General features: G+C 43.4%; 1 long non-coding RNA gene across 3 annotated transcripts; it reads left to right on the top strand.

The window, feature by feature from the left end:
• Positions 1-7,557: 7,557 nt before the first annotated feature.
• Positions 7,558-21,634, top strand: LOC142450308 (uncharacterized). 3 transcript variants are annotated; one of them, XR_012784932.1, is made up of 5 exons: positions 7,558-7,750; positions 10,949-11,018; positions 13,769-13,882; positions 16,993-17,099; positions 19,073-21,634. It is a non-coding gene; the product is annotated as an uncharacterized LOC142450308 (long non-coding RNA). The 3 variants fall into 3 exon arrangements; XR_012784931.1 differs by lacking the exon at positions 7,558-7,750 and having other exon boundaries at positions 10,793-11,018; XR_012784930.1 differs by lacking the exons at positions 7,558-7,750; positions 10,949-11,018; positions 13,769-13,882 and adding an exon at positions 15,470-16,314.
• The last annotated feature ends 1,795 nt before the right edge of the window (positions 21,635-23,429 follow it).

The following is a 23,429-nucleotide window of genomic DNA, read 5'->3' as shown; positions in this document are numbered from 1 at the left end:
CACATTCCTTCGTTTGGTAAATTGAGTTGTTTGCACATTATGGTGGACACTTACTCTGGATTTATTGTGGCCACTCCTATGACTGGTGAAAAAACGTCTTTGGTTATTCAACATATGTTATGTTGTTTTGCTGTAATTGGTGTACCTAAATGCTTAAAGAGAGATAATAGATCTGCTTATATTAGTAAATCATTTACTCAATTTTGTGTCACTTTTCAAATTAAACACATAACTGGAATCTCTTCTAATCCTCAAACCCAAGGTATTGTGGAACCTGCTAATGGGACTATTAAGCGACATTTAGACAAAATGAAAAAGGGGGAGATATATCCTTCTACTCCTCGCAATTTAAGTAACCATACTTTATTTTAACATTTTGGAATTTGGATGTACACGGTCAGTCTGCTGCTGACTGCCTTTGGAATAGGATTGCCAAATATAAAGACAAAGCATATGTAAAATGGAAAGACCACTTAATGGCAAAAGCCAGCTCCCCTCCTAATTAGGGGTCGAGGGCATGTTTGTGTTTTTTTCCCACAGGATGCTGATGGAGCAAGGTGACTGCCAGACAAGTTGGTAGGCACTGTATTGTTCAACAAACTCATGGCATTTGTAAAACAACAAATTGAGGCAATCCAGGCTAAACCTATCCAGGTGCATTATCATTGGCTAGAGATGATGGACAGGGGTGGCCCACTCTCAGAACCTTCAGAGTGAAAGAACCCCTTGCCTTGTGCACTGGGCTGGACAGCCAATGACGGGTACGATTGGCATGGCTTATACAAACCAAAGCCAGGAAAAGGTTTGCTTTTGAAAAATGCGCATTCCTTGAGACCAATTACAGGTAAGGATGAGTCAGTAGCCAGACAACCTAAGCCAGGCGCAGCCCCCCGAGAGATACGCCATATTAAAATCATACTCTTGCCTGTTATTGTATTGGTAAAGAAGGGGGACATGTAGGGAACTGCATGTCTCCCTACCCTGGATTTTAGCCATGAATTTACTCTCGGTTTCCTGCCATACAAACTGCCCTGAGGTGTTACTGCCCTTTGTCTCAATTCCCGCCAGAGGGTGGCTGCCTTGACCCTTGCTAGGATTGGTGCTCTTTCACTAGCAGCTGCTATGCTCATTGGTCAATACATGAATGATGGCATCTCCCCCCCAGGCTCACCAGGAATGCTTCATTAGCATACTTACCTGTTTGATCAGTTGCCCGCCATTCCTTCCTTGTTTGAAGATGCACGACTATTGGCTACCTCAGCTGGACCCTATTTTACATGTGACGTAATGGTGCCAGCCCCTCGCTGGCTATTTAAACCTCTGCTCTCAACTCAATAAACGAGGCTTGATCAGATTCCTGTCTTGCCTCCATCTCTCCGTGCCCTTGCCCATCTTCATTCCCAGTTCCTCTTTTAGGTCCACGTTGTTGATGTCCCGCTGGCCGGGACACTGCACCCTGACTGGCTCATCTCCTCTCCTCGACCCTTTTAACACTTCCGTAAGGGGATGTCCAGTTGCTTACAGATGGGCTTTGGGTCTCCATTCTGCACTACCCTTCATTTACAATGTTATGATTTTTTGTTCTTTGATGCTTTATACTGATCCTATCAGCACCTCCTGAACACACAGGCTCGTGTGCTTCTTCAATGTGGTCTTTGTTACTTCTGAGCTAGATGGCTGTTTGTTTATCTTCAAACTTTTAAGACCCCAGATATTATATCTTCTGATACTCAGGCACCATCAGTTTCTTCACATTTGGCTATGCACCTGCTTTGTCTTTGATGATTGTGTCTCCACCAGTGCACTGTATCCCAGTTTGTTTTTGGTGGTGGTAGGTGTTGCTGAGTTGTTTGGACCCATAGTGACCTTATGTACAACAGAACGCAACACCGCATGGCCCTGGCATCCTCTAATGACCCTGTTCTCACAAGGGTTCCTGCCTTGTCAGAGTTTGGGATACTAGAATTTGGAATTCCAGTCTCTGGATTGGAAGGCACTCTTCCCCTCCATTCTGTCTAGGGGATGGCCCCAGTGTCTTTTCAACTTTTATCCCTAGTATTCTTGGTGATCTTACCCTAGATGCTTCCATGCTTAAACTGCTCTTTAATTTCTCAAAATAGATTGAGGTGGTGTAATGGGTTACAGGCTGGGCTGCTAACCATAAGGTCAATCATGTGAAATTACCAGCCCCTCCTCTGGAGAATGCCAAGGCTTTCTACTCCAATAAAAAGATAGTCTCGGGACTCCATAGGGACAGTTCGACCCTATCCTGTAACTGACTGGGTGAAAGCGAGTTTAATTGAGACATTCATGCTGCCTCATTCACATAACAAAACCCATCCCCAAACGTTCTATAACCTCAGGTTCCCAGGTGAGGGTTTGCCGCAGAGTTGATGCAGGACATAATTCCATTCGGAATACTAGGTCCGTACAATCATGCAAATTCTCAACTTGCCTCATTGGTGGTGGTGGTAGCTGCTGTAGTTGACCTACACCTCTTGGCTGTCCTCTGTAGGGAAACAGAGCTCTAGGACTTTCTTCCCAGGAACTGCTGGGTCGGTTTGAACTGTGACCCTTTAGGTTAACATCCCAAACCCATTTCACTTGTGTTGGGACAAACCCACAGTCACCCTATGGAACAACATATCTGTTGCTTAGAGTTACTCAGACTGTACACTTCATTAAAAACCTCTCTCGTGGCTCCATAGGTAAGCAGTGGAGTACTAACCACAAGGTCAGAGGTTCAAAACCACCATGCAGTAGGAAGGAGAGAGATGAGTTGTTTGCTCCCAAATTGCTCTGAGCCAGTTTGACAGCAGTGAATTTACAGAGTTGATGGCCCCATCTCTCTCCCTTGGAACAGCTGGTAGGTTGAAACTGCTGACCTTATCGTTAGCAGCTGAGTGCTTCATGGCTGTTCCACCAGAATGCTTTCTTCAAGTGAGTAGCTGATCAAAAAGGCCTCCTCTATTAAAACCCCCAAGTATGGATTCCATTGTTCTAGAATTTAATAATTTGTTCGGCGTTCAAAGAAGTGGCTGCTATTACTCACTATACACATGATATAACGGGTAGCACAAGTGGTTAAGCGATGGATGGCTAGCTGGAAAGTCAGTGGTCAAACCTCCTGCAAATCCACTTCCCACACGTCACGGCCTTAGAAACCAGAGGGGGCAGATTGACTCTGCACCCACAGTTTCTCTGTGTGATGGAATGAAGTCGAGGCCCTCAGCCAGCCACAGCACCATCATATGAAGCAGGAAAGACAGAGTGCACAGGGCAGGGATTGGACTGGAAGGGGTTCTGAGCTTCAGTCATGTCCAGGGTGCATCACATCCAGAGCCGGCTGTCTGTGTAGGCTTATGTGCATGTTGTTCTGCTGCCAAGCAGGTTTCAGGAACATGTGCCTCTAAGTTGCTCCACTTATTCTTGCCAGGAATGTCACTTCACCTAGCAGCCATACACACCCAGAGGCAAGTATCTGCTACAAGGAACTGTAAGATCTCTCTGGGGATAGAGTTGTACCTCAGTCCTTGGATCTGCACGAGAAAGAATTCACGCCGAAGCCTGGCTCATGATCCAAGTAAGTTTAATGAGAGTTAGAAGAAGTGTCAGGTTTTACGCAGCACCCATAGGATTCCTCCCAATGATGCAGCCTGGCAGAGACTGCTTGGCGTCATGCAAAGATCTTTTCCCAAGTTCTCCTCCAAATACCTCCTCCAAGTTCCTCCCAAAGTTCTGTCTTAAGTTCTTTCTCAAGTTCTCTCCCCAGTTCCTCCCCGCTCCCCAGCTTGCAACTCACCCAGTAATCCTGTGCTGATCACCCTGGCACCTTGTGCTCTGAGAATCTCAATGTAAGGACACTGTAGGAACTGGGCCTTCTTAGCAACCTGGAGGATTTCTGATGACGCACCAGGTCTGCAAAGAAGCTCCGCTGGTCCACGTTGCGCGAGCCGGGTGCAAAGGCTGGCCTGTGAGAGTATCAGAAATGCAGGCCCCAGGCACCAGCCAAGGCCCTGGAAGTCTGAATCGGCAATGAACATGAGGCGTGGGTGAGTCTTGGGTTCATCAGAGTATAAAAACTTGCTGAGAAGATGTTATTTTCTGCTTTCCTGACAAGGCCCATGAGCTGCCTGTGTTGGGAGTGTAGGGAGAAGTATTGGCCAAGAGTGTGCACGTCTGAGCGAAGTTGTGCCAAAAGGCATGGAACAGTGATTTCCATGACACTCAGGGATGGGGGTGGGTGGGTGTCCAGAAGACCTGTGGGAATTGGTCTGAGTTTGAGTTAACTTCCTGACAGTCCTCAGCAGGGGCAGCCTCGGGCCTTTTCCTCCGTCTCTAGGTCGGCTTTGTGATGTCAACACGTTTGCAGTCAGTGGTGAAATGTGTAAACCGGCCTGATTCTAGCGGTGCAAAGCACCTACCTTTAAAAGTCTGGTTTTGCATTTGGGGATGAGGAAAGAGCCAAGTTGAGCTTCCGTTTTGCAATGTAAAGTTGGGCTCTTTGTTGCAAGCCTCCATTCTTCTTGATTCGGTTATAGAATATCAAAATCACCCACCATAGGGAGCGGGGACTAATACAAACTTTCCTCGCTCACAGTTTATTCAAAGGTGGCTCTAAAACTTAACCAGGTGGCCCTACTTCTGGCTAAGTAGCTTGGCTAAATTTGGGTGGATTGTAACTATATTTATTGGAGTGGTTTGCTAAAAGTGTGTGTGATTTGTTACAAGGAGCTATTACAAGGTAGTGAATACAACATGAAATAAAATCCATTTTGTCTAGGTTTCGTAGACTTCTGTGAATGAATTGGTTAGGTGTTGTGCTAGAAATATTGAAAGTCAATGAACTACCAGGTTCTAAACCTGAGGTGTGTATGTGTGTGTGTGTGTGTGTGTGTGTGTGTGTGTGTGTGTGTGTGTGTGTGTATCCTGCAATGATGCAAGTAGAAAAGAGGATCAACAAATTCCACATCCTCAGGGAGACTCCGGATAGGTCAAGATACGACTAAATAACAATCTGTGGATTATCAAGGGCTCATGAGGGAGAGGGGGAGCGGGGAGGGAGGGGAAAAAAAGAGGACCTGATGCAGAGGGCTTAAGTGGAGAGCAAATGCTTTGAAAATGATTGGGGCAAAGAATGTACAGATGTGCTTTATACAATTGATGTATGAACATTTGTGGATTGGGATAAGAGTTGTATGCGCCCCTAATAAAATGTAAAAAAAGAAAAGAAAATGATTAGGGCAAAAAAATGTACAGATGTGCTTTATACAATTGATGTATATATATGCATAGATTGTGATAAGAGTTGTATGAGCCCCTAATAAAATGGTTTTAAAAAATTTCACATCCTCTTTACTGATCATGCAAGTGGAATTTGTTGATTTCCTACTAGACTTGATATTGCTGAAGAAAAATGCTATATACTATAGGTTCCTTTGGTAGATACATAATCTGGTGTCAATTTGGGGCTTGAGAGGACTCAGAGTGACAGGGTGGAGCCTAGTCTGTCAATTAGATCAGAGTCAATGAGGCCTCTGTGTGGGCATGGCCTTCTTCTGAGAACTCTGGGAAATCTGGCTTTACCTCCCTGGAGGAGGAAGACACCTCTCTCTCTGCTTGCCCCACCCTGATGCAAACAGAGCTCTGAAGCCTGAGAAGCCATATAGAGGCCCCTGCCAGTGCTGAGAGGCTTATGATACCACTGGATCCAAAGACTTTCTACCCACTGACCTGTGATCACCCTCCTTTCAGCAGCATTGCACGTGTTTCGTAAGTCTGAAGAGGACTTTATAAATTGGTATCAAACATATAGGTTAATTTTGGACCTGGGTTGGGATGCTTTCTTAAAGTATAATTGCCCTTTATATAAAACTCTCTCTTATACACATATGAGTTCCTATGGATTTGCTTTGTTATGGATTTGAATCAATGACAACCACTGTAATGTCTTGATTATTTAGAAGAGTCTTGATTCAGTTATAACCAGATGCTGGAATCTAAGGGTGATTCTTTGATTGCAGTCCAAAATCCACATTTCAGTCCATTTTTTTCAAGGCGAAAAACTCATTTATCCTTTGTCTAAGACTTAAGCAAGCATGGACAGAAGCAGAAAGTAAAATTAAAGTTACTATTCTTTAGGATTAGGGAGAATTACAAGGTACATCATTGATTATAATTTCTAGTAACTTCAAAAAGAGCAAGCATGCATTTTAAGGTACATTCCTTATCATAAAAGAAACAATGCCAATATTAACTATAACATTCTGGTTACTATAATAAGATTAACTTCACCATTCAGATTAAAACCCTCATCCTTTCCCCTGCCTCCCCCTCTGCTATGTCTCCCTCCAGATTTAGCTCCCATTGTTTTCTCCTGGAGATAATGTATCCCGCCTATCTTATCTAGATAGACATGCAGAGATAATACTATGCATAAAAACAAGACAGAACAAAACAAAGCAACAAAAGAAAAGAAAACAAAGCAACAAAACCAAAAACAGAAAAAAGAAAAGAAAAGCCTATAAATCGTTCAAGGTCTGTTTGGTGACCTTTAAGAGTGTTTTCTATTCCAGTCTGAGTCTGATGGGGTGCAATTCCCTAGCCCCACAGTCTACTTGTGGTATTCCCTGGGGACTTCATTGCTCTGTTCCCCTGGCTGTTCTGTTGCACGCCCTTAGTGTTTCACCTTGGTGTAGTAGGGACGGATCTGGCACAATTCCTACTCTGTCTCCAGTTTTGTCCCCTGTAGGGCTATGGGGCATTGATGGATATTGTGTCTTGTGGTGGGGCTTGCCCTATGGTCCTCTGTGTGCACTGGCTGCTCTTAGCAGGGACATTGTCCTCAGAGCAGGTGGGCCAGGAGGTGCTCCACTCTCTCTCCCTTCCCCCTTGTTTGCTCCTGTGTGCTCTGATCTGACATGCCTCTCTCCCTGAGCTGTAGCTTCATGGCTGTCCTCTCAAGTGAATTCTTTTGTGGTAGTTGGGAGTGGGGAAGGCTGGCTGGACATGTGGGGAGACTGTCCACATAGTTGGAATGGGGCCTGCCCCTCATACCTCTCTATTGCTTTGTTGCTTCATGCCGGTATACTGTATTCACATTTTTGAGCACAGGGTTGAAGTCTCGTCCCTCTTTCCCTGTGGAGATATAAAGAACACCCTCCCCTTGGGTGCATTAGTATGTTTTGTTTTGTATGGGTGTGTGTGTTTGGTCTAGCTCCTCACCCCCACCAAACGCAGCCCTCTGAAAAGCCCCTGGCTGAATCAACATGAAAGGGGTAGTTGCTTGGAAGTCCCAAGACTTCTGGGAATGCTGTTCAGATCTGGAGGGGCTGCTGTTCAGATCTGGAGGGGTGAGGGGCAAAAAAGACGCTGGTGGTTGGGGTGGCCACATGGGAGCCCTGCCTCGTCCTCTGATGTGATAAGGCACTGTACCCCAACCACATTCCCCTCATTTTTGGCAGGACTTTAGGGGTGGGAGGGTTGAAGCAGGAAATGGAAACTGAAAGGACAAAGGGATCCAGTGTGCCTGCCAGAGGATCTCTGCCTTCAGAAGCAGAAAGATTTCCCAAGCCTTATTGGTCAGAAGTGACTGGAAGATGCCTTAAATAGGATTTTGGAGGCTGCAGGGAAGCCCACTCACTGCCTCATCATCTGCTGGATGGCACACATGGAGGGCTTCATCCCGCCTAAGGAAATATGAGGATGCCTTCCCTGGAGCCATTGAGGATGTGACTTCTCCATACGTAAGGTGATCCTCCTAGAAATTCTCTCATTTCAGTGAACTGGCCCAATGGTGAGGATTGTCACCAGGTTGTTTGCAGGTCCTCCACTGTTTGTTGTCCAGTATACTGAAAATGAATTCTAGGGTTTATACTGGCTTTTGTTTGTGATTTGGCTTAGTTGAACCAGGCAGGACTGGGAATCTGATTCCTATTTGTATATTTTGGCAAATATTTGGCAATATTCAGAGGTGTTTGAAATAGACACTGAAGGGAGTGCTGACACCTCTTAGCTGCTTCCAGCTCACGCACAAGTAATGAAAATCTTTGCTGTCCCTTTTGGCAGGGTGGTTCAATTGTTTTCCTTTGCACCAAGCAGGCCCTCACATCCATGACGTCATAGATCGAGATTTGCACCCGTGGGAGTCTTTCCTGTTTGGTTTCCGTTCTTTAAAACTGCCAGGGCAAAACTGAATTACAGGGAGGAAGACAGATATAACTGACAGGACAAGGGAGAACGGAAACAGAAACAGCTTTATTAGGGTTTGCTTTTTAGAGAGGTACATTTTAGGGGAAGGCATGCAGCTTTCCACACCTGGTCAAGTGAGAGGACAGCATATGCAGCCTGCCCTTGCCCCTGGGCATCTATGACAGGACTGCCATCAACAAACAGTGAGATCTGGGTTAGGATACAGTTGATCAGAGCCTGGGTCTGGGAAGTGTTAGTGTCTCAACTGCCTGGGGCAGGAATGACCACTAAGTTACAGCCAGTCTAGGAGCTGAGGCAAGAGGGTTGCTGGGTTTAAACAGGGAGCCTGGCGCAGAGTTATGTTAGGGTTTTCGATAAACAGTCGATAGACTTTCTGGAGGCAGCTTGGAGACAGCGAGGACAGGACTCTGAGTGAGAGGAGTCTTCAACCTGTGTGGTACGCTTTCCCCTGGTTGACTCGAGAGCTCTTTGGGTGAGGGCAGCGGCTGCCAACTGCTGCTAGGGCCTAGAGGCTGGGTTGCCAACGCTGGCTGTCTTATCTAGTTCTTTGGACAGAAAGCTATAGGGGATAGATCGGGCCCCAGGTCCTGAGCCAGGAAACAGACTGATATACCTTTTTTTTTTTTTTGCTTGTGTGGAGTTAAAAAGGATTGGCAGGGTTCAGTAGAGGCAGGAGTGGAGATGAAGGAGGCATGCCATGTCGGAGTTTGTTAAAGTCAGCTTTGACTTAGATTCTGAGTGGTGGGTTGGGGTGCAGCCTCAATCAGATAGCAGCAGAATGAGATAGGTGTGTCTTGAGGGAGAGAGAATTTAGGGAGTTGGGCTTTGTCTGCTGTAGAACTGTTTTAGGAGGGGCTGCAGGTAAAGGCAAAGGAATGTTGACAAGCTGGGTTAAGGGGAGTGGTGAAAAAGGTATAGGGGAAGGGGGAATGTGGGATAAAAGAGTATAGGAGTTGGGAGCTACCGGGTGTCTGGGAATAACAGCTTCGTTAATGCGGAGTATGTATCTTTTGTTTTCTTACTGGTGAGATTGGAGCGTTACAGGGACGGGGGCTAGGAATAGTGAGATTGTCAGAAAGGAGGCTTTGCATGATGGGTTAACATCTGGAAGCAACGGGATCTGTAGGGCCAGTTCTTCTAGGTCGGGTGAAAGGAGGGGAAGGAGCAGAGGTGCTGTAAGACCAAAAGTAAGGTGTCAGGAGGCTCCTAACTTATTTAAAATGTTTCTCCCCAACTGATGGACCAGACACAAAGGGATTCTAAGCAGGAATGAGTAAAGGGCTAGTATACCTGGGGCAGGTAGGTTTGCCATCAATATTCATGACCGAGATTGAGGAAGGACTGCTTAGCCCAGAAAATGAAGGCAGGTCAGAAAAGATAGCTTGTGTGTAAGACGGAAATTTACTCACCCAATACCTTGAGCAATACCCCAAGCTTGGCGAGGGTGACAGAAGTCCAGTCCGGGTCTCCTTAGACTTTGGCCAAGTCCAGCAGGGCCAACGGCGGGTCAGGAATTGGAAAGACAGCACCCGTTGGTCAGGAGGTGGCCCGGTAACCTTGAGAGGTATCCTGGTCAGAGCTAGGGGCCCAGTGGGAGAGTCCTGGACTTTCCAGAACAGGAAGGTTTCCTGATGCAGCCTGTGGCTTTAACTGGCGCTGCTTTAACTGGCGGACAGGGACCTTGGATCAGAGAGACACAATGGAAGCCAAGGAGGGGGAGGGGGGCCTGGCTTTATGGCTGGTAAAAATGGAAGTTAGTTAGGCCTTTGTTCAGGGAGAGAGGAAGCGGACTATGAACATTTTAGAGAAAGCACTACAGAGCTGCAAACACAAACACAAAAACAGGTAGTAAAGGCTCAGGCACACCCTCTGTGGTCCAGTCCGGGCAGAAGGTGCAGTGACTGCTCAGCCTAGTGCTAGGAGTCCTGTGATCTACTGGAGTCCCAGGAGGTGAGCACAGAGACAAAGGCTGGAGGCCACATGAGAGAAGACAGAAGCACAGAAAAGATGGACACGAGAAACTGGCCTTTTCTTCGCACCGCTTTAGGGAAAGGCAGTTCTCTCCAGCTCCTCTTGGCACTCTGGTTGCTTTTCAGGGTTTTCAGCCAGTTAGCCCCCACCCTGGGACCCCATGTCCCCTTCTGAGTTTGCTGGTCCTCTGTAGGAGGCATAGGGCTGATCAAGGTGTTTACTGATGGATGACTAATTCCTGGTGCCTCTGTGTCTCTGCAGACAAAAGCATTGCAAAATGACTGTTATTTGTGACTTTTCTGCTCAAAACATTGAGAGATAACTCAGTTATTTAAGATCTCTGTTGAGGCTCTCTTGAATCTTGCATATCCTTGTGATTGTCTTTGAAACTAGTGCTCTTATTATTCTAAGGTTAAGAAACTGTGACTAGTTAAAAAGTAACATTTGCATAGATAAGAGTTTAGGAATGTTTAAGTTCTTTGATGTTTGTTTTGTAACTAATTTCCTTGTGTAAGAAGAATATAAAAACCAAGCTTCAAATATTCTCAAGACTTCAGTGCATCAGATTGAAGTCCTCCTGATCCCATGCTTTGTATATATCTCTTTTTTTTCCTTTCATCTGCACGCCTCATTTTGGACCCAGCTTGATGCAGGATAGCTGATCTAATCCCCACAGTCCTCAATGTTCACAGGGATAAACAAGACAAGCGAGATGGAACGAAAATTCACAGAGAGATACTGACCAGAATACTACGTTGTATTCCAGAATATTCTTCTGTGTGGAAAGATGTCTGCGGAGGCTTCATCGGGACTCTTCCAGAATTCCCTTGAATCTGGTAATGCAGGTTATAAAATCTGAGAGCATGAAAGGACAGGGTAGTGGTGGGGAGAGGGGGGATCTTTCTTCCATGAAAGTGCGGTAGAAACTGACTTGTAGGTAAGCCAGCCCTTTTATACTTTTGCTTTCTTTTCAGAATGTCATACAGAAATGTACTCCCACAGCAGGGAACTTTTCAGTCTGATAGCTTTTGCTTCGTCTTAGCATTGAGATTCATCCAGATGGTCGAGGGTACCAAGTTTGTCAAATAAGGGCAAGAGGAAAGGCTTTTCTGTGTGTTCGGACATATCTTTGCATGATCTACCAGGAGAGGACACGGGTGGATGGATGTTCTACTTTTTTATGCTTGTTTCAACTGAGCAAGGGGTATGTTGCGGGCCCTGTAGAGAGGAGAGAGGAGAGAAGCAAGACAAAATAAGGTCAACGCAAGGCTGAGCGTAAGTAATGGACAATTGCTAAGTACCCAAATATTTATAGTACCCTCTTTCATTAACATAAAAACTTGGCCACAATTGAAATGCACTTCACGTGGTAACAAGGGAAGCATTTCTCCAGTGGTCTCTGGCTGTTGGCTAGGTCATACCAAATCCGGAGGAGCAGGCAGCCTCAGTTTTCTCCTGAGAAAAGGCTGGTGGGTTTGAACCACTGAGCTGAAGTGTTAGCAGCGCAATGGTCCTTCCACATCACCTCCAGAGCTCTTCCGAGGTAAAGAAGGCCTCTTCACGTCTTCATTTGCTGACAGATATTTTGGAGGAACATACATTTTCTGTCTGCTTATAAAACTGAAAGGCATACAATGTGAAAAGAGAGAAACAAGTAAAAGCCCAGATCATCTGGATTGTACAGAGTGAGAACCATTAATATTTTATGTGTATTCCTCTTGTTTTCTTGGTGTTTGTTTGAAACTAGCTCATGTGTCACAAAAGCATTTCTGTCCATTTAAATTGGGCTTTACGCTCTTTATACCCTCAGACCAGAGTTTGCGTCGATGGATAAAGATTCTTGAGAGTTTTTAAGGCTGTGAGTCTTCTTTCTTAACAACAACAACAAAAAAGGTTACTTTTGCATTAGTTCATTTTTATTATTTTTCCTTTTGGCTTGTGGACTAGAACACATATGAAGACAAACATACTATACAGAGATGCACAAGCACCTGCATCAGAACAGGCCTCTGTCCCAGTCTTGTGGTTCTTTGTATGTGGTTCTTTCTCATTTGATTTCGCTTTTCCCATTCCTCCCTGTTCCTTGTCATAGTCTTCAACATCTTTTCCCTCCAATTTTATAACACTGAGCTATGAATAAATTTAAAAACGGCTTTTGTTTCTTGGTGTTTTCAACTTCTTGAAATTTTTTTCTTTTCCAATATGGTTTGTAAGCATTCCTTTTTGTTTTGTTCTATTTCCCTCTCATTAAAGTCTTATTCTCATAACAAGGAATGAGGTTTCTTATCTCTGTGTTTCCTTGACCATGGCCATTCCTCATGGAGCAGGACCGTTTGTGAGAGAGCTTGCCAGCAGGCAGGTTGTGGCTCAGTGGCACTTGATTGCTGATTCTATGATCAGTGTGTGTGTGTGTGTGTGTGTGTGTCTCCCCTATAACCTTCAGGATGACATTTGTGTTTTGCAGATCAAAGAACACATCCAGTAAAGTTATTCACTACCTTCCCTTCCAAAATTATTGCCTGCTGGCACTTCAGTGTACTTGTAGCTTTCATTGGGGTTTTATTTTCTGTTACCTTAAGAAGTAAGTAAATTTTTCTACAAAGGTTACATTATTCTCTATACAAACATATTATTAATATATATTTAGGGAGTCCTGGCACAGTGTGAATTGCTATCCACATTTCTGTTATCTGTTCTCTTGGGTGCTGGGGAGGCTGTATATCCAACCGTTCAATGTGGTGCCCCTCTCTCCCTCTTCCCCTCCCCGACTAGCCCCCTCCCTTATGCCTTATGATATCGCTACTCTCACTACTGTTCCTGAGGGGTTGGGTTAACTGTCCTGAATTTCATGCGTTGAGAGCTCCTATGTGTACCAATTGTACCATGGGTTAGCCAGATTTGTAAGGTAGAACTAGGTCATGGTAAGGGGGGTTGGGGATGGGGCGTGGGCGACGAAGCATTCAGGAACTAGACAATGATGCGTGTTTCAATGGTGCTATACTGCACTTTGATTAAATCACCCCTTCCTTATAAACTTTCTGTGGTGGGATATCCAATTGTCCACAGAGAGGCTTTGGGACTCCACTCCAACCATCCTCATTTGCATGCTTTAGTTGTTTGTTTTGGAGCTTTTGATACCTGATACCGTCAACACCTCATGATCACACAGGGTGGTGAACTTCATCCATGTGGGCTTATTTGCTTCCCTACTAGATGGCCGCTTGTTTACCTTTAAGACTACAGATGCCACATCTTTTGATAACCGGGCCCCATCCCCGCTCTTTACCACATTTGCTTAGGCACCTATTTTGCCTTCAGTGATCGTATTAGGAAGTGAGTATCAAAGAGTGCCAGGTTATTAGAACAAGGTATTCTTGTATTAAGGGAGGCCTTGAGTAGAAGCCCAAAGTGAAAGGAAGGCATTTTAAAAATCGAATAAGAGGGATAAGGGGAAGATAGTGGGTGATTTTAAGAGGACACTGGCATCGTGATCTTTCTAAAATTGGAGTAAATTATGCTTAGTTGTTGGTTCTATGATAAATTTGTTTTTTCTCCCTTAAACCGTCATGATATTTTCATTTTTCAGGTAAAATGAACTGGCTAAGTATTACATCCAAGGTAACCACTACCAGAATTGTGTGTGGCTTCATCATCGTATTCCTGACTTTAACTGCAGTTTCACGTTCTGTTTTTTTTCAGGGTAAGTAACCTCACGGATGCTCTGAAATTTACAGTGCTCCGTGTACATGTATGTTATCACTACATATTTTTCTAGCTCCATTATACGCTCAGCCCTGTCCAGGTGAAGCACAAAATTCTCTGTTCTCATGGATGTGCATTCTAACCAAAACATTCATCAGTAGTCAACTTAAATAAAGTTATGGATCAAATTGTTTGCAGTTAACAGGAGATGGTAAATATAGCGTGCTCCTTGCCATAGTTAACTCTTAAAAATTAAGAAGTTAGTAACACAAGAGAATAGTTGACATTTACTGATATAAGCAGTGCGGTGGCTGGAGGAAATTTGTGGGAAGGTCCGTTGCTACATCTCTGGATCGACTCCATGGCTTGCTTTAATCCAAATTGCCATTTGATTAAAGAAATAGGCAGGGAAACTTTGGCATGAAAGGTTGTAGGCATATCCTCTCTATTCTTAAAAATTGTGTCTTCTTTAGCTAATTGAGAATACACAAAAGAATTATCTGCTTTTAAAAATGACTAAACTTTTGCAGAGAGAGCCAATAGGCTCTCTGCATTAATTGGCCCATGGACTGCACATGTTAAGAGAAGAAAAGTGAAATTATGTAACAAAAGTTCCGTTCTTTTGATGAACCCAGATCTGAAATATAACTTGTTTCAGATTATATAGCAAGGGCCAAATTATTGCTTATAGAGCTATTTCACACATGAATACCAGTTGCTGTCTATTCTGATGCATGATCACCCTCTAGGTCTGGGAATTGTGTTCCATAGGGTTTTTAGTGGCTGATTTTCAGAAGTAGGATGCCAGGCCTTACTTCTAAGGTGCCTCTGGGTGGAACTGGTTGTTCGAAGTTTGGTTGACAGCTATATGCATTGCCGGTTTGAACCAGATAGAGATCCATATTTAACAGAACGACATAAAACAGAAAAAGAAAGCCCAGATTGCACTTTTGGTACTAAAAACAATATTTTTAATCTGCTACTAAAATATCCTCTGGGGGCTTCTGGAGCTCTCACAAAATACACCTTAATAAAATCAAGAAGAAGGAAGGGTTTTGCCTTTTTTTTTTGGAGGGGGTGTCCGTTAAAGGTTGAGGGTTCCTGTGAGGGGGGATGTGGAAAAAGAGAAACGGCGTAACATTGGGAAAGGATGCTGGGCTGGTTACATAAGCCCATGTCACTCGGAAGGTATTAAGAGTGAAAGGGTGGAGTTTAGCAGTCAATCCGGTCAGTTTTAGGATGACACCTGGTGGGTATGACCTTCTCATGAGGAGGATGCTGCAAACGACCTCTTTCTCACTGCTTTGTGTTCCTGCTGACAAGCTACTTTGAGCTATACTGATGGCGTCCAGAGTCCCGAGATGCTTCTACCGGCAGTGGATTCACAAAACTATCCATACACTGGCCTGTGATGTTCCTGCATTTGGCATCATTGCATGAACTGCTTGAGTCAGAAGAGGAATTTATATACTAGTATCAGCCATATGGGCTAATGTCGGACATATGGACTAGATCTGGAAAGGGCTGGGCCGTTTTCTTAATGTACAACTACATTATACAATTACAATTGTATATTAAGAAAATGTCCCAGCCAAGTCTAGTTCTAATCCATATGTCCGTTATTAGCCTATTAATCTATAAATTACTAGTCTATAAATTCCTCTTCAGAGTTAAGCAGCACATGCAATGATGCCGAATGCAGGAAGATCACAGACCGATGGGTGGGTAGTTTTGTGGATCCAATGGCGGTGGAAGCATCTCAGGACTGTGGCTGCCATCAGTATAGCCTGAAGTAGCTTGTCAGCAGGAAGGTGAAGCAGAGTGTGTTCTAACTCCAGGGAGGAAGAGAAGCGTTTCCACGGTCCTCATGAGAAAGCCATGCCCACCTGATTGACAGGCTACACTCCACCCCTTCACTCTTAAGCTCCTCAAGTTGACAGGAGGTTATGTAACGACCACAAGCTCTTTCTTATACATATATGAGTGTCCCTGGTTTGTTTCTCTAGCCAAGCTGGTTTAACACAAATATTAAGGAAGTTGATACTGTGGAAATAGATTTACTTAAACTCATTTGCATTTATTGGCTGCTTGAACTGTAAGGCTCATTGGTTCCCATCTTGAAGACCACTGTATTTAAAGACTGTTGTGCTTAGCATATGTCTTCCAGCTCATGGCCTATAAAACCAGTCAACAGTTAAAAGGGAAAATGAAATGTACTGAATGTATTCTATTGTGGTTGTCTAACTCCTAGAGAGAGATAAAGAGCATGTCTTCAGGTTTCCTGTGTGTGCTGTCTGCCCAGAAACCTGGCTTGAATTTAGTGGGAAGTGTTATTATTTTTCTGAGTATGCAAGAAACTGGACATTCAGTCAGGCATTCTGTACCGCAGTGGAAGCCAGACTTGCTCAGTTTGAAACCTGGAAAGAACTGGTAAGTATTGTTTTGGGATCATGTTTTCTGTTGAATAGTTAGTCACCTGAAAGGATGGCCTAACAGAGATCAAGCTAAATGATATGATAAAGAAGGAATCCAATCCAGTCAGACTTTAAGATAAGGGATGTACTTTTGGATAAGTGAACCTTTGTTGAGATATATTCTTCATGCTGGGCATCCTGTGAGTCATTTAAATACCTTCATTTAATCCACATAGCAAGTATTCACATTTGATAGGCTCTTTGGTTCTATGTTCCATCTTCCACTAATGAATATATTAAAATACATTCTATAAAGAATGATTTAAATTAGAATATCTTGGGAAGTGAAAGTGGACACAATAAAATATCCTAGAACAACAGACAGAAATTGGGATTTTACCAGGTGAATTAAACCATGTGATTATCTTTAAGTAACTAATAAGAATCATGTATGAAATGGCAAGTGCTGAACATTGGACACTGGTCTGGCTCCAGTGTGTCTACTTCTCAACTACACCAGGCTTCCACCCCAAAAGAGAAGATATAGGGGACAGACACCCGAGAGTGACATGAGGGGACAGACACCCGAGAGTGACATGAGGGGACAGACATCCGAGAGTGACATGAGGGGACAGACACCCGAGGGTGATAAGAGAAAGAGAAGCACATATTTTCATTTTGGGTTTTATCTTAGGATTTCCTGAAAAGATACGCAGGTGCGTCTGACCATTGGATTGGTGTCAGCAGAGAATCATCAATTGACAACTGGGAATGGACAGATGGCACTGACCACAATAGCTGGTACGTTTTGGCACTTGTCTTCCTTATGCTGTGTTAATGTGTGACCGTGTATGTGAGATGTCTTTAAGAGCTAATAAATATAATGTCATATAAAGCCCCCTGAAATGTGAGGTGGGGAATATAAATCCTGTGTCTGCTCCTCCATTTACTAGTTGTCACTCTTGGAAAATATTACTTATTGTGATGGTATTAATCAAAGTTAAACCTTTAGTGTGATAAAGTCTTCGAACAAAGTTCTTGCCCTCATCCATTAATTGAAAACTTTTATTTCCTAAAGACTTATGTAGAATATAAAGACAATTGATGCACATCAATAGTTTAAAAAGCCTAGTAGGCCACTGAACAACTGATTGTGGTGGAGTGAAATCTCTTAATGTGGCTTTTCCACCCAAATCTCTCGGAGCCCTGGTGGGGGTAGTGGTTATAAGTGGGGCTGGGAGCCTCATGGTCAGCACGTTGAAACCACCAGCAGCTCCACGGGAGAAAGAATGGGCTTTCTACTCTGATAAACATTTAAAGTCTCAGAAACCCACAGGGGGCTCCTATAGTCAACGATAAGTCAATGCGAGTAAGTTGTGTGTCAGAGTACCCCAGTCCCTGTAACGCCCACCAAATGATTGGGTGGGACTATGCACAAAGGGTGTGTGTAACACGGATAGAGGAGACTGGCCCATTTTCCTTGCTGTGAAGCTGAGTCATCTGTGGAGCAGCTTCGAAGAGAGGAACCCAGAGGACCTTAGAAGAACAACAATGCCAATACCATGGGGGACCTTGTCTTCTTCGGGCCTGAGACAGAGTGACAGTCAGGTTGGCATGCTGGCCCACAGAAGCAAAGGACAAAGGACCACATGACCGAGAGACTAAGAACCAGAGACTTGGCTACCACGTGGCTCAGAGACTGAGAACCACCAAGATTTGACTGCTGACTGAGGAAACTAATGAGTCTATCCTTAATGTTTGTTGTTCCTGACTTGTGGTACCCTATTAACTTCCCAAAACAACTCCCTGAGTTGTGAATATTGTCTTACAGTTCTGTGTGGCCATTGCAATGAATTATCACACCCAGCATGCAAGTTAGGCGGCGTGGTGTGAAAGTAGTGAAGAAGGATGAATGCGAAGGCATGTGTGATCCCTGTCTCATTGCAACAGGAAAGCCAGAGGAGGCCAGACTTGTCCATTTCCACGGCCCTTTGTTGCGCTGACATCATGCCTACTAAGCCCACTCCCCCTGCTGCTACTTCCAGTCATACAAGGAGGACAGTAGAGAACCCGGAGAACTCTTTCTAGAGTTGGATTGCCCAAAGAAACCTTAGAGTGCGCTGATTTCTTTAGGATATTCAGAATATCCGAGGAAAGGACGTCATGCCTGATAAAGTAGAGGGTCAGCCAAAAGGAAGAGCCTTAGTGAGAGGGCGTGACACGGTGACCACGAGAGTCTTTTCACACACAGCACTGGTGGTAAGGACGCTGCAGGACAGGCGGTGTTGCACGGAGTGGCTGCGAGTGGGAACCAGCCTGCTGGCCACAGGCATTTCATTGAAGGTGATATTTGGTGAAGCTCTAATCATTTCCATAAACAAAAGTTTAGACCTTTTAGGCATTTACTTGCAAGTAATTTTTTAAACTATTCACACATTTATGAAGCAATTCAGGGCATGACCGAAAATAGACTGAGCTGATGGCCACACGGGATAGCCTTCACTTTGGGCTCAACAGCAAACTGCAGTTGCACACCATATCAGCAACACACCTGGGCTTGTTCTGATGATAATTCTGTGATAAATCGAGCAGGGACCTTGAGAATATAAGCGACATGCAATCAGGAAAAGGTGGGCAGCAGTCCTATTGGTGACACAGTTCGGTGTTTTGATTGACATGCAAACAATAGAGGGCTGCTGCTGAGGATTTCTAGTGGTGGAGTCAATTTAGATCTCTGGCCTCTGTGTAATCAATGTTTGTGCACTTGGTTTTAGGTTTATCATCAAAGGGGATGGAGAGTGTGCCTGCTTGAATGACAAGGGTGTCAGTAGTGCCAGGTCCGAGACCAAGAAGAAATGGATTTGTAACAAGCTCCTTGATTATCCATAGACGTGGAACAATGCTTCATGATTTAAATAGTGGTTTTCAAAATCACAGGAGAGATACATTTGTCATTTACAACTACTAATCCATTTTTTTGTTTACCAGAACTATTGCCAATATGTTCACACTCTCTATTAACGATGAGGGTACAAAAGTATCATATGGCAGTAATAATAAAGGGCGTTGGCATAGGATGGTTCTAAATAAGGTTTTTGATGAGTTGACAAAAGGGGGCTTCAAAAAGTTTGTGGAGAACTTCCAATATCTTTAAATTCCAAATTTCCACAAACGTTTGGAAGCTTCTCTCATACTTTTATTTTGATCCCAGGATAAAATAATTAGCACTATATTCCACCTTCATAACTAGACATTAAACTTACTTAAATATATTTTCATATATTGGCAGTCCTTCATTGTACACATGGAGGCATAAAAATGACCATGCTCCCAGAAACCATCCCGAAACCTTAGTAGTCATTGACCAAAATTATGGTTGTTCGGTGAACCCTGAAAACTTTTACTGCACACATTCAAAACATTTTTCTTAGAAAAACTGAAAAATAATAAAACTGGTATTTATTTACTACATTGTAAATGAAACCATCAGAAACCTGTAGAATCGGCTTGTGTTCTTTCTTTGACATATGTATTAAAAGACGGAAGCACTGGAGAGAAGCCTGAGAAATGCTTGCCATCCTTTTGATAGCATAACTTATTACTCTACCAAGATAAAATCTTTCATTCCTTTCTGTTTGAATCAGCTCCTAACGTTTTGTTCTTGTGGTTCTCATGCTGTGAAATATCTGTAAACGATTACCTGCATTTCTTGCTGTGACACACCGTCAGGCTTTTCATCACCAGCATTTTATTTTCTAGGTGAATGGCGAGTCCTCACTAAGGCTCCCCAGGGCCACATGACTCTTAATAGTAGCAATGCCAGTGTTCTCGCAGTCAGCTATGTTTTCCTATAATTCCAGTTATGTTTGATTCCCATTTCACTTTTAGCATTAGCATTTTCATTTCTGGTCAAATTTGCAACTTTGTGGGGTGGGGCACAATCCCTTCTTTGCGGTATTCATCTGGAGTAAATAGGAGCCAAGGAGTCAGTCCAACCACCTGCTTTGCTGTCTGTGCATGACCTGAAACCAGACTTTGAAAGAAGGGATGTCTTTGTCTCTTGTTATGATGAGCACCTGTTGTTTCTATGTGGGCTGAAGAGCTAGCAGGGAAGTGTGCACTCATGAAATCATTCAAATGACGGTGTTGTCTCTCTGCTCTGGTCACTGAAATTTGAGGCCGCCTGTTGTCAGGTCACAAGCAGAACACATGCATATCAGAATAGTCAAGTGAGGACTGTATGATTAAAACACGAATTCATCACCTGCGGACAAATACTATGGTGGAGTAAAAGTTTTTAATGAAAAGTTCTTTTGACCCTTGTCTCTATAACTTCTACCAAGTGATTGTGTGGGACGTTGCAACAGGGTATGTGTGACACTAATAGATGGGATTGGTCAATTTTAGTTGTGACCACAGAACATGCCCCCCCCACACCTGCACTGTTCCCTGAGCTATGTGGATGAACCATCTTTGAAGCAGTAAGAGAGAAGTCCAGAGGCTTGAGAGGCTGAGCACTAGAGAGAGAGATTTGTTTGTTGGCTGAGGTGAGTTCTTACTGTGGACCAGTGACTACCCCTAATATCTTCTGATCCTGGTTGTTATGGCCTGTTAACTTCCTAATAACCCCTCCCCCGCCACCACACCCCCCTCAATTGAGTGAGAACTGTCTGCAAGTTCTGTGTGGCATTGCCATGAATTATTAATGAGCAGTGCCACGGAAGGAGCAAATACCATTCTCTCTTTTGCCTGGCATTCAGTTTAGAATCTTGTTGTTTACTCCAGGATAAATGAAAGACAGTTAACTCTCTGAATTATTTAGACAGTTAATACTAAAAATACTATTAAAATTTTTAAAATAAAATCATTTTTAAATGTAGAGTATCAGAACACTACACTAATGATTCCCCAAAGGGATGAAATAGCAGTATACAATGCATCGCCTCCCTTCATGGAATTCTTTTCTCAGACTTTTTCTGAGTTCTCAATATCTTCTGGTTACTCTGGCATTTTTTCATATATATCATTGAAGCTATGCTATTAATCATGTATGAATATATTTAATAATGAAAATTCTTTTCAGTAAAGGGCAAACTTATTTAACTAATACTCTTGATGTTTTCACCTTAGCATTCATTGTATGTTACGTTTGCTAACAGGCAGAAACCATGTCTGTATCAGCAGAGCTTACCATAGTGTCTTACATGTGATGTGTCTTCAAATAATTTTTTGGAAAGTACTTTGCCCTGCTTGCTTAGTTTCTGTGAACATTGTTACCAGTAAACCTAAATTCCTGCAGAAAGTGGAAAGATAACTAATATATTGATAAATTTTGTTTTTTGATGATTCCTAAATAAAAGTTGAGTCCAATTGTGACCCTGAATGGCTTATTATTCTTTACCAACTAATTTCCTGAGCATATACAGAAAACGTGGACTCCATTACTTCTCACTTACAATACAGACATGTTACATAGCCACTTGATGGGTTTCCTTAACATGAAAATGGGTACCATAGTAGCAGTTTCACTAGCTAGTGAAAGATTCAAGTGAGATCACACTTGGAAATCTCTTGCCATTGTGCTGATTCTTAACTGAAAAAACCAAACTCACAGCTATAGAAAGTTGCCCATTAAATATGGAAGACCAAAGAAGAATCAATGCATTTGCATTGTGGTGCTGGCGAAGAATATTGAAAATACTTTCAATATTGAAAGATGTTCAGCCAGAATGCTCCCTAGAGGCAAGGATGAGTCATCAGTTTGGACGTGTTGTCATGAGAGAAAAATCCTTGGAGAAGGACCGGGAAAAACGCCAGCCCCTCAACAAGATTGACTGACATGATGACTGCAGCCATGGGCTCACATAAGAACAATTGTGAGGATGGTTGCGGACCCGCTAATGTTTCATTTGATTATACATATGGTCACGTAAGTCGGACCTGACTGGGTGAACCCTAACGGCAACAGCAACAATTGAATCAATGGAGTATAAAATGCCTTCGAATTTTATCCTTGCCCGTGTTCTCTTTTCATCCACTGTCCAGAGGTCCACAGTTCCCCCTTGCCTTTCTATGAACCATCTCCAGCTCAGATCTGGGGCTATCATTCTAAAACATAAACCAGATTCATCTTTCCTCTGCTTACCTGGAACCACATAGATTGATTCAACTCTGAATCACGAAAACCCATGTCGCCAAAGAACTGTGAATTTTTGTTTCATTAAATTTCTTCTAGTCATCAACCTTTTGGTTGGTAGCTGAACATGTTAAGCATATGTAACATCCAATATGTCCACAAAGCAGTTTGAGAAAAATATCTGGAAATTTCTTTCACTTCCTGTAAGGTTCAACAGAATCTGACACATTTATATCTTCTCAATCTCATCTCTCTTTCACTCAACTTTCTATACCTTGGCTTGTGGTGCCATGCTGATTATATTCTGTCAACAGGAACATCTGTCTACAGGAACACCTGTCTACAGGAACACCTGTCTACAGGAACATCTGTCTACAGGAACATCTGTCTTCAGGAACATCTGTCTGTTTCTAGCATGTGCTAGTCTCTTCCTTCCATAGGCTGGCTACTCCACCAATTGTCATTGCAGGGTGATGCGTTATTGAACAGGGCCCCGTCTAACTATGGAGATCAAAAGATGTGTTGCATTAGGTAAATCTGTTATACAAGAGCTGGAGACTCATTTATATGCTCCCTAATTTCCCAGAGGTTCTTCAAGCAGACACTTAGGGCATGATGTGACACTTGTTGGTTTCCAGTTCATGAATAAGTGATTAAGCGCTTTTGCCTCTTAAGTCAGTGTAGCCATATTGATCCCCAAATTTGAGTAACATTGAGACAGAGCCGGTCTAGGAAACCCACAGGTTTCCCTCCTAGAAGCTTGCTATAAATTAAAATGAAAAAAGATGGCAATGAGTTTGATGTGATTGTGGGTCTAAATTCTAGAACTTCTCCCACAAGATTTTCAAGCATTGCTCAGTTCCAATTTCTATTTCCCTGTCTCCGTTCTAAACATTGTACAGAGCTGTTCCTCCAGTGGAATTATATCTGTGGAGGCTTCATTGAATATTTTACAAAGAGCCCTTGCATTCAGAGACTGCATCTTGGAGAAATAA

This window comes from Tenrec ecaudatus, chromosome 6 (assembly GCF_050624435.1).
Source record: "Tenrec ecaudatus isolate mTenEca1 chromosome 6, mTenEca1.hap1, whole genome shotgun sequence".
Classification (NCBI taxonomy): Eukaryota; Metazoa; Chordata; class Mammalia; order Afrosoricida; family Tenrecidae; genus Tenrec; species Tenrec ecaudatus.
This window is presented reverse-complemented; position numbering and strand designations above follow the sequence as displayed.